Here is an 11,883-nt window from a genome sequence, read left to right on the forward strand (position 1 = left end):
GGGAGGGAGGGGCGGAAAGGGCGGGGGCAGAGGTGGGCGGGGCTGAGCGCGAGACACCGCGAGAGCCGCGTGCGCAGGCGCGCCGGGGCGGAGGCCACCTTGGGCCGCGTCGTCACGCGCCGTGGAGAGCGCTGGGCGGGCGGAGCCTTGTGGCCTGGAGTAGTGAAGTCGCCCCGCAGGTTTCCCAAGTCTCGCGTGATCACGTGGTGGCCCCCACAGGCGGAAGTGTCTGACAGCTCTTTTGGGATAAGGGGCTTTTAAAGTATTGCTGGAAACGACGTGAGTTCTGGTAACACTCGAGTTCAAAGCTACCTGGGACCCCTCTTGTCAGGTGTTTCTGCATCTCCCTGAGCTGGAGGAGCTAAGAAGTATGGAAGGGGCGCTGGCAAGCTGCCTCGCTAGCAATGGCTGCGGCGGAGGACTAGTCACGTGACCCCGCTTCCGGTCCCGGAGGCGCTCGGACTCCGGGCAGAGTTTTAAATGCGGAGTCATCTCAAGGGAGTGAGCTAGTCTTGTACTTAGAGCTCCGAGGCTTTCGGTCGACTTGCGGAGGGTGGGCCTTTGGCCTGCGAAATTGTGTGCCTGTTCCTAAAGGGAGGAAAGCTGGCTTGGGCCCACTGTTAACACATTTCAGAACTAGTAACCTCTGAAACCGGCTGAGTTGTCTCCCCCAGTACAGCTAAAAGTCTCTGGGTTTCATTTCCCTCAAGGTTCGTCCACCTAGTAGACCGTGTACTTTAAGTGATTTGTTGCGGTAGTGGAAATGCCAGAAACACACAACAATGAAACATGAGCCATCGGATTATGACAGCACCATAACGTTCCCCCCTCCGTTGTTTTGTTTTGTTTTTTTTTAATACTGCCCAAATTCTGTGATTCCACGTGGACTGCGGGCAGTGACTAACACCTAAAATACTTGCCCTTGACCCACCAATTCTCGTGGCCTCTCGCTGTGAGAGAGCCGGCAGAAAAAGTCCATGTCTTGGAGTGTAATTAAATAGGCGTTTGCCCTGCTCTGCTCAGGCAAATCACGCCTTTATGGCAACATTTCACGCAGAACAGAGAATGCTCTGTTTGGAAGGCAGAACTCACAGTACCTAATTCTCTTGTCCGTAGGAATTTTGAGAGACACGCGGAATGTAGTCTGGACAAGTGAAGGAGTTTATCCTCATAAAGCAAAACGAAATGTCACAGTTATATGCCTCTGAATGCAGATTTGGAGAATATCAAAGGCAGCTTACCAGAGAGGAAAATATGCGACCTGCCAGGACCTGAAGGAAGAACTTAGAGAAAGCAGAGCCATTAATACTCAGAAAATGGGAAGTTGTCGGTATGTTTGTGATGGGCAGAGAGAATATCAAATAATTTTGAGATTTCTTTTAAAACCTCCTGACCCTAAATTCTTGCCTTAACACTCAGGTGCATTTCAGTTCCGTGCACAGCTGCCTGTTTGTTGAGGAAACTTAAAATAAGTCATAGGAAAACAGTGCTCTTGATACATAAAAATGGGGTTCCATCAATATTTGTAATTCATTTAATATTCAGGTGACCATGAGCCCGACAAGTTATTCTAAACAGTACAGACCCTGGTAAATTTCACCACTTATTATTTTAAGAGGACTCCTTTTTACCTCATTATGTGTACATACTACCGAGTAATTTGCATATGGAATCCCTCTCCTTCCACCTCATTTTCTTCCCTAACCATTTGGTATTAACTAAATGATAAGATGTTTTGCCATCAGTTAAGATTAAGACCACTGTATACAGAACGTGGGTTAGAATCTAGATTTACTCTCCATGGACTTATTCCCAGGGGTATTAGTGACAGTTATTTCTGATTGAGTCTCATCTATGAAGTAACAAAATATAGTTTTTGGATTAAAAAGGCAGAAAACCCAGCCTTGCACTCCTTAAGACCTTCATACTTCCTAGAGGCTCTGAGATGGCCTCTTTCACACATTTTAAAAGCACTTGGCTAATATTTACCTAGAACTCTTCCCTCTCCCTCCAGTGTGCGTGGCACCTAAGTAACCACCATGTATTCCGTTCCAGTTTACTGTTTTCCAAATGCTCATTTAGTTGTAACATGCCTCCAATCACTATATATGTGTGCCAGCCAGCTTAATTTCAGGAAGAGATATTACCTGATCTTGCACCAAAATAGTCGGTGTGAATAATTTGAAGGCCACAGCCAGTTAATTCACAAAACTGGAAATCTGTGAACAGAAATCTCTTCTCACGTAAGACTAGATTTAGCATTATTTTTAAATTGTTTTTATATGAACTTTTTGGGGAGGAGCAGAGCTTAAATATCTTTTCTAATTTTAGTACTTCTTGTACCATATGTGAAGTATTTATACTGGATTATCAGTTTGCAAACTCATACTTTGTAACAACTATATACTTAAACAGATACATAATAGTGCTCTCTTTCTTTGTGATGAATCTTTTTTTTTTTTTCAAAATTTACTGGATGAGAAAAAGTTACTTCTTTTAATGTTAATATTCTGCCTAAACCACTGGATAACTGCCAAACAACAAAAGCAAAGGAAAAATGTAGTGCATGAATTTTAATATTAAACAAAATGACACCAAACCTTGTATGTCCAAACATTAAAATGTTTTACTGTCCACATGACTATTTTAACAACAATGCCAAGAAAGAAAAAAATCTAAAAAGATTGCGCCTGGAAATTTAGATTGCATTAAAATCTCATTATATAACTTACCTGCAGTCTCCATGTTCTTAAAATAATAGATCAGTAAAGCTAATTCTGGCATATTTAGGCATCACACAGCCCTTATATGCTCAATAATTTTGGGCACTTGTGGAGAATATAGAAGTGAAGAGGAAAGATCTTGTTGCTCAAGCTTACCAATCCTAATGAAAGCCCCTATTGTAAAGTTAGTGCATAGTTACAGCATTTATTCAAGATCTTAGAAGCCCTGATGTATTTCAGTCCTACCAAAAAAATAATATTCAGAGTTCACCTATTTTTTAGGCTTTTGCAAGACAACAACAACAACAACAACAAAAAACCTGTTGGTCTCCATATGCAGTGATGTTTGATGTAGTATATAAAAAGAAATTACTGTTCACACAAATTACTTTTATACACGAGGTGGAGATTTTTTAAATCTTTTTTTTAAATGTTCTCTCCCTCCCTTGTAACTTGCAGTTTAAAATTGCTACTCCATATCTTAAAACAGCAACTAACTTGCAATTCTTTTTTGTATATGGAAATATAAGTCAGTTAGTGGCGGCTTAGCAAAAATAACTTAATGCAGAGTCTGTGCAATCAAGTTTGACAATGCGATTACTTTACTGTGAGACCTTCTGCAGTAACTAAACCTCTCTGTGCTGATAAGATGAAATAGTAACCACCACCTATGATTGTTAGGAAGATCAAGGGTACTAGAAAGTGTTTTGATAAGTATTGGGTGGATGTATTTATTATTAATGGTAAGTGTATTAACAGCTACATCAACGTAGGGGGAAGGTCTTTTTAACTCACTTTGTAGAACACTAGTATGAGATTTTAATAATTATGCCAGTGGTTGATGATGAATTTATTCACAAAATAAATTTGTTACCTTAATTTTTTTTGTTACTTTAATTTCGTTACTTAATTTACCTTTGGCTAAATTTTGATACCTTAAGTGGCTAGTATATAGCGTAACTTTTGTATATAAATATAATATATGCTGTCATGAGATAAGATTCCTTAAGCAAAATGTTGATTTATCATTGGAATTAATCAGGTTGCTTGGTTACACACATGTACAGTTATATCTAGCAAATTACAGATGAATTTATCCATTGACCCAGCAACGCCAATTCTAGGACTCTATCTCACAGATATAGTAGCAAAAATAGGAAAAGTGTACGCCCAAGACTATTCATTATGGGACTGCTTATAACACCCAAAGAAAGGAAACACCCTTATATGTCTTTATAAGGTTGAATAAACCACGGTATTTGCACACAGTGAAATACTATGCAGCTATAACAAGGAATGAGAAATATCTCTATTTACCACTGTAGACTAATTTTCTTTTTTTTCCTAATTTTTTTAACATTTATTCATTTTTGAGAGACAGAGAGAGACAGAGCATGAGTGGGGAAGGGGCAGAGAGAGGGAGACACAGAACCTGAAACAGGCTCCAGGCTCTGAGCTGTCAGCACAGAGCCCGACGCGGGGCTCGAACTCACAAACTGTGAGATCCTGACCTGAGCCGAAGTCAGACGCTCAACTGACTGAGTCACCCAGGCACCCTAGACTAATTTTCAGTATAGTGTGTTATGTGAAAAAAACAAGTAGGGATAAGTGTTCTTTGTATGTTACCATTTAAGAAAAGAGGAACTATAAAAACGTGTGTACATACATACATACTTGTTTATGTTAAAAAAAAAAAAAGGAAAGATAAGCCATAATTTTTTTTTAAGGAAGGTTACCTATGAAGACAAGGAGAAAATAATATGATGACAGGAAAAGAAACTAGAAAATATATTTTTATATTTTACTCTGGAAACATTCATTTAATTATAAAATAAAATTATTTATAAAATAAAATTAATTTTAATTAGTCTCAAAACTGAAAGACAATAAAGCAAATAAAGTTAACAGTATTTCATAACACACAGAGAGGAAGGAACCTTTTCAAGTGACTTTAAAACACAGTAATTTGAGTCTGCATCTTTAGTGAGATATTTTCTAAAAACAAATGTGAAAAAAAATATTTGCTCTTCTCTGTATTGTTGATGATAATGTTTGTATATCCTGTTTTTTTAATGGCATGTGGGATAAATAAAATGAGTAATTATGTGATGTTCTAATTACATTATCTCAATTATTCTTAAAAACTGAGATTCCCAACATGGGGGAAAGGAAATACAGATATAAGATAGAAGCGGGAAGAGTAAAAATTCTGTAGTCCTGAATCTGAATTAGAAGTATCATGGTGCAGGGGCACCTGGGTGGCTCGTTAGGTTAAGCCTCCGACTTCAGCTCAGGTCATGATCTCATGGTTCGTGGATTTGAGCCCTGCATCAGGCTCTGTGCTGACAGCTCGGAGCCTGGAGCCTGCTTCAGATTCTGTGTCTCCCTCTCTCTCTCTCTCTGCCTCTTCCCCGCTTGTGCGCTCTCTCTCTCTCTCTTTCTCTCAAGAATAAACATTGAAAAAAAATTTTTTTAAGTATCATGATGCATTTTGTCTTATTTTTTCCCCTGCCTCTGAAGAAGCCTAGAAATAACTAACCCAGTGGCAGTGAGTATACCTAGTACATAGATTATGGCCTTTCAAGAGCAGCACTCCTTGGATAAATGTCTTATTCTGATCCACATCAGGAACAAGAAATGTCTTTTTTTTTTTTAAATAATAAAAACCCAGACCCAATATATTTTAGCCTATGAAAGACACATAGCTCTGAAAGAGCCTAAACACAGCGACCAATCTAGTAACTGTGAGCATCTCTAGCTCCCAGATTATGATCTTGAAATACCATTTTCCACTGAAAGGAATCAAGGCTCCTTGCAGATATTGCTGACTCCAGAACTAGAGCAAGAAAAATATCAGTTTGAACCAAATGAAATTGCCAATTATTGCCCGACCTAATACAAACTGAATCTAGAATATCTTTTCATACAGATAGCAAGGAAGATGTATTAGTTTGCCGGGGCAGCGGTGACAAAGTGCCACAAACTGGGTGGCTTAAGATAACGGAAATTCATGCTCTTACAGTCCTGGGAGCTAGAAGTCTGAAATCAAGGTGTCAGCAGGACCATGCTCTCCCTGACACTCTGAGTAGACTCCTTCCTTGCCTCTTCTCAGTTGCTGGTGGTGGCCAGCAGTCCTTCCTGTCTTTGGCTTAAGGTCACATCACTCCAATCTCTGCCTCCATCTGTACATGGCATTCTCCCTGTGTCTTCACATTGTTTTCCCTTTGCGCCTGTCCGTCTCTGTGTCCAAAGTCCCCCTTTTTGTAAAGATGTCAGTCATATTGGATTAGGGCTTATTCTAATGACCACATTCTAACTTGCCCTCCGTAAAGACCCTGTTTCCAAATAAGGCCACTTTCTGAAGTACTGGGGTTAGGATTTCAACATCTCTTTTTTGGAGGACACAATTCAGCCCATGAGAGAAGATATCAAAGACTCCTAGTTTCATGTCAAAAGAATTTAGGAGCCAACATGAAGAGGCTCCCACTGGACAAAGATGAGACACTTTCCATTAATTTATAATATCGCTACAAAACAAAATATGAAAATTCTAATTGGTCACTATTGGAGGATGCTAGGGATTAATTCATTATTTTGAAGATTGATAAATGGAGAAAAATAAGCATTTATCTAACCTTCCCTACATGAACTGTACCACCAAGTACCAAATAGTAGATGCAGTGGGTTGAATGGTGGCCCCCAAAAGAAAATGACCATGTCCGGGGCGCCTGGGTGGCGCAGTCGGTTAAGCGTCCGACTTCAGCCAGGTCACGATCTCGCGGTTCGTGAGTTCGAGCCCCGCGTCGGGCTCTGGGCTGATGGCTCAGAGCCTGGAGCCTGTTTCCGATTCTGTGTCTCCCTCTCTCTCTGCCCCTCCCCCGTTCATGCTCTGTCTCTCTCTGTCCCAAAAATAAATAAACGTTGAAAAAAAAAAAATTAAAAAAAAAAAGAAAATGACCATGTCCTAATCCTCAAAACCTATGAATGTTATCTTACTTGAAAAGGGGTCTCTACAGGTGTAATTATGTCAAGGATTTTGTGATGAGATTATCCTGGATTACCCTGATAGGCCCTAAATCCTATGGTGAGTGTTCTTATAGGAGATACATAGGGGTGCCTGGGTGGATTAGTCAGTTGAGCATCTGACTTCGGCTCAGGTCATGATCTCATGGTTCGTGAGTTCCAGTCCCACTTCTGGCCTGGAGCCTGCTCCAGATTCTGTGTCTCCCTCTTTCTCTGCCCCTCCCCTACTCATGCTCTGCCTCTCTCTCTCCCTCTCTCAAAAATAAATAAATGTTTAAAAATTTTTTAAAAAGAGATACATAGAAGTGAGTAAAAAGAAGAGGAAAGGGAAATGTAACCACAGTGGTAGAAATTGTAACAATGCACCCACAGGTAATGTGTAGCCCCCAGAAGTTGGAAGAAGCAAAGAACAGATTCTCCCCTAGAGCCTCTTGGGGGAATGTGGTCCTGGAAATACATTTATTTTAGACTTCTGGCCTCCACAACTGCAAGAGAATAAATTTCTGTTGGTGTTGAGCCACCAAGTTCATGCTTATTTCTTACAACAGCCTTAGGAAACTAATACAGTAGATGAAAAGAAGTTTCTCATTAAAGAAGTATTCCATCTAGGGGCACCTGGGTGGCTCAGTCAGCTAAGCATCTGACTCTTGATTTCATCTCAGGTCATGATCTCATGGTTTGTGAGATCGAGCCCCCCCTTTGAACTCCACTGGGTCAGCGTCAATGGGGAGCCTGCTTGGAATTCTCTCTCTCCTTTCCCTTTTTGCCCCTCCCCGGCTTGTTCTCTCTCTCTCTCAAAATAAATAAATAAACATAAAAAAAGAGAAGTGTTCCAGCCAATAACCGAATAAAGAATGATAAAATACCACCATTGGGCAACCTCTAATGAATTGAGAGATGGAGGCGTTAAGCACTGACATCTGCCAACATTACAAAAAGGGAAACAACCAGAGGTATATGCCTTCCTGATAAAAAACATGCCACCACCTATAAGGTAGTCTTACCTTCATGACCACCACCCAAAAATATAAACCCAGAATCTAAGTTTGTAGACCCAACTAGCAATTCACAAAAAATACAAAGGGTTCAAGGACATATCAAACTATATATCAGGAATGCAATCAGCAAAAGCCAGGCCCTGGGAAGCTATTGTACAAATGGTCCAATTTCTTCAATAAATAAATTCAGGGAGAGAGGAACCTACAGATTAAAAGACACTTACGAGGGACGCCTGGGTGGCTCAGTCAGTTAAGTGTCTGACTTCAGCTCAGGTCTTGATCTCATGGTTTGTGAGGTTGAGCCCCCTCATCAGGCTTTCTGCTGTCTGCACAGAGCCTGCTTTGGATCCTCTGTCCCCCTCTCTCTCTGCCCCTACCCTGCTTGTGCTCTCTCTGTGTCTCTCTCTAAATACATGAATGAATGAATGAATGAATGAATAAATTTTTTAGAAGGGACTTATCAATTAATCACAATGTATGGAACTTATTTGGATCCCAATGCAAATAAACTGTAAAAGAAATGACAATTATGACACAATTGGAAATTTGAACACTTATTGGATATTTGATGAAATTAAAGAGTTACTGAATTAAATGAAATTGTTCATGTAAAATATTAAAAATAAGCCAATGAAGCTTTATTTTACAATCAGTGATGATTCTTTATACAGACAACTTGTCTTTCTGTCGAAAGACAGTTGATATTCCCAAGAAGGCCTGGTATTGTTACACATGTAATTAATATTAAACACTTTAATTACATAGGTTTTTCTCTTTCTCTGTTTTTTGGACCTCAGCCACATATGCCTTTTTTTTTTTTTTTTGAGGGGGGGGCACAAGTGAGCGAGGTGCAAATAGAATCCGAGAAGGGGCAGAGGGAGAGAGAGAGAGAAGTAGAGAGAAAGAGAAAGAAAGTGAGGCTCGCCTCATGCCCAACTTGATGTGGGACTCGAACTCATGAACCATGAGATCATGCCCTGAGCCAAAGTCAGATGCTTAACAACTGAGCCAACCAGGTGCCCTACATATGCCTTATCTTGATTCACAAGTTGAACAGCTGTGCCTTAGGACAATTAAAAATGTTGAAAATGTGCTCTGATGTTTTTATGTAAGTATTCTTCTAGTGGAGAAATTATCTTTGATTTACATGCCAACTTTATCTTCTTCATATACCTTCATCCAGATAGAGCCTCCTGATATGACAGGTAATTCTACATAGATAAGCTTCTTTCCTTTTTTCCCTTTCTTTCTTTCTGAGAGACAGAGGGAGAGAGCATGCACACATACTAGCAGGGGAGGGACAGAGGGCAAGAGAGAATCTTGAGCAGGCTCCACACCAGGAGCCAACAGGGGGCTTGATCCCATTACTGTGAAATCATGACCTGAGCCAAAACCAAGAGTTGAACACTTAAACAACTGAGCCACCCAGGCACTCCTCTTTATTATTATTATTGTTGTTGTTGTTATTTTTTTTTTAAGTAGGCTCCATGCCCAGCGTGGGGCTTGAACTCATGACCCTGAGATCAAGAGTCAGATGCTCTATCGACTGAGCCAGCCAGGTACCCCTACATAGATAACTTTATAATAAAATACATCACAGGACTCAGTCTTGTGAGTTCGAGCTTCCAGTTGGGTTCTGGCTCTCTGCTGACAACATGGACCCTGCTTGGGATTCTCTCTCCTGCTCTTTCTGTCCCTACCCCACCTGTATGTACACACTCTCTCTCTGTCTTACTTTCTCTCTCTCTCTTTCTCAAAATAAATAAATAAGCTTAAAATAATACATTATAGAAGATAAATCTGCAGTTTATCTGTAAACTATATCTTAGAGAATTATTACTGTAACTGGAACTAGATGGACCCATTTCAGTTCTTCTCCAGAATCTACCTTCCTCTGGTAGCAGAGGTGGTAGAGATTGTAAAAGGGGAGGTGGCAGAAAGATTATCATAGATTCCAGACCAGAGTGGAAGTAAGGAATTGGCTTAACTACTGAGGGCTGGTCTTCCTTTTAATTGGTTTCTGTGAGAAAAATCAAGGGGTGTAGTTCAAATAACTTGTTGAAAACAAAGCTCTGGGTTAATGTTATCGGTTGTTTCTTCAAAGTAATGAGATAGCCAGTGGGCAAAAAATAATAGATGCTTAAGCAGGAAAAATGGAGATTAAAAAAAAAAAGATGAGGCATTTGCCACTTTGTGTTCCTGCCAAGCTAAGAAACAACAACAACAACAACAACAATGGATTTATTGTAAAAGTTTTAATCACACAGTACCTCATTTAAAGCTTGTAACAGTCCAATGAGATAAGTAATATTATGCCTTTATTATGATTAGGAAACTGAGACTTACCTTCAACAGTGACTTGTCCAAGGTCATATTGCAGTTTACTTGTGAAATTTTAGAGGTACAAGTTCAGGGCTCTTTCCACCTGTCTTAGAAATAAGAAGCTGTCAATCCAGGAGAATGCAACGGTTTTGAATCGAATCATGTCTCTCCTTAAGTTTGTCAAGTATATGTTAATTATATAATGTGTTAAACTTCATTTGGGAGACAAGAAACTCTATGCAACATTGAGCCCTGAAACCAAGACTTTGCCCTGATTAAATATAATTGCCTTCATAAAAGTGTCATCAAGAAGCATTTATTAAATAATTTAAATAACCAATTCCTCTGTTTTTACATCACTTGAAAATCATCCATTTTCCATTTTAAATTTTTTTTTTTTCGACATTTATTTATTTTTGGGACAGAGAGAGACAGAGCATGAACGGGGGAGGGGCAGAGAGAGAGGGAGACACAGAATCAGAAACAGGCTCCAGGCTCTGAGCCATCATCAGCCCAGAGCCCGACGCGGGGCTCGAACTCCCGGACCGCGAGATCGTGACCTGGCTGAAGTCGGACGCTTAACCGACTGCGCCACCCAGGCGCCCCTCCATTTTCCATTTTAAATAGCACCTACTCAGTTACTCATTTCAGTTGAATGACTCAATTCAATTCTTGAATTTGTCAAGAACAGCCATTTTCTAGCAAGATTGTCTATAATCAAAACATTTATGTCTAGCTTTATCCTTACATTTTAAATGCTTTCATAAGACAAGAAAATAAAGGATGACCATTTTTAGAGGTAGAACATTAGGAAGGGGAATTCTTTCTATTTTATCTAATAAGCCAGCGGCATAACTCTAAATAAGTAGATAAAAAAAGTAAATTAAGCATGTGCTAATGTCATGGCACAATAAATTAGAAGAGGTAGTATATATCAACAGCTATACTGGTCTAGCAAGTATCCAAGCATGTGACCTCGGGCGTCAGGTAGACCAACATGCTTGTTCTTGCTCTGACCATGGGCAAGTGACCTCATCTGTAGAGTGGCAGGTTAGTAATATTACCTACTTTAGATAATTATGTGAGGATTAAGAAATGATCCACGTGCAGCCCCTTAGCACAATAACTGGCATAAAGTAGGTCCTTAGTAAATATTGAAGACCGTAGCAACAATAATAATATTGATGGTACAGAAAATTAAATGGGTTCCATTTTGTCTTTGTCTAGATCATGTTGAACAGTGGAGCGGAACAAGTAGAAATTAGAACATATTTCTGAACTGAGTTCACCAATAAAGCAAAGCTGTATATATCTTCTGCACATGTAAGGTTTTTTTTTTTCCCCGTCTATAAAATTAGAATCAAAGAAGGAAGCAATTCCAAGTTTGAGATGAAACACATACTACACTCTAAAGTAGTAAATTTTTCACCGGTTTCATTGAGGTTAAATCATTTGAATAACTGATTTCTGTTTCTACATCAGCTGAAAATCATCTACTTCCTGAAATGACTCAGACTGTTTAAAACTAGAAGCCTTATATAAATCTCTAGCCAAGAGATACAGTTGCTCATTTGTCAAGTGTAGAATGCATTACCATTCCTCAATAAATGTTAAATTGAAATGATAGAGTTTTCAGCCCTCAGATATACTGTAGTGTGTGATAAAAGACAATCAATACTGCTATTTGGACACAGGATGACAAAATACACCTGAGCCCAGATAGAACGTAGAACCAGGAAACCACAGTCCCTTACAGTGGTGTTCCATTTCTTCATAGATTTTGTAGCCTCCTTAGTAATAAATAACTATGGTATTCT

At 39.6% G+C, this 11,883-nt stretch overlaps 1 long non-coding RNA gene across 1 annotated transcript; it reads left to right on the forward strand.

Moving 5' to 3' along the window:
• The first annotated feature begins 132 nt into the window (after positions 1–132).
• LOC125169081 (uncharacterized) lies at positions 133–11,357 on the forward strand. The gene is made up of 3 exons (XR_007153436.1): positions 133–279; positions 1,117–1,330; positions 11,294–11,357. It is a non-coding gene; the product is annotated as an uncharacterized LOC125169081 (long non-coding RNA).
• Positions 11,358–11,883: the final 526 nt, after the last annotated feature.

Source organism: Prionailurus viverrinus, chromosome B3 (assembly GCF_022837055.1).
Source record: "Prionailurus viverrinus isolate Anna chromosome B3, UM_Priviv_1.0, whole genome shotgun sequence".
NCBI classification, from domain to species: domain Eukaryota; kingdom Metazoa; phylum Chordata; class Mammalia; order Carnivora; family Felidae; genus Prionailurus; species Prionailurus viverrinus.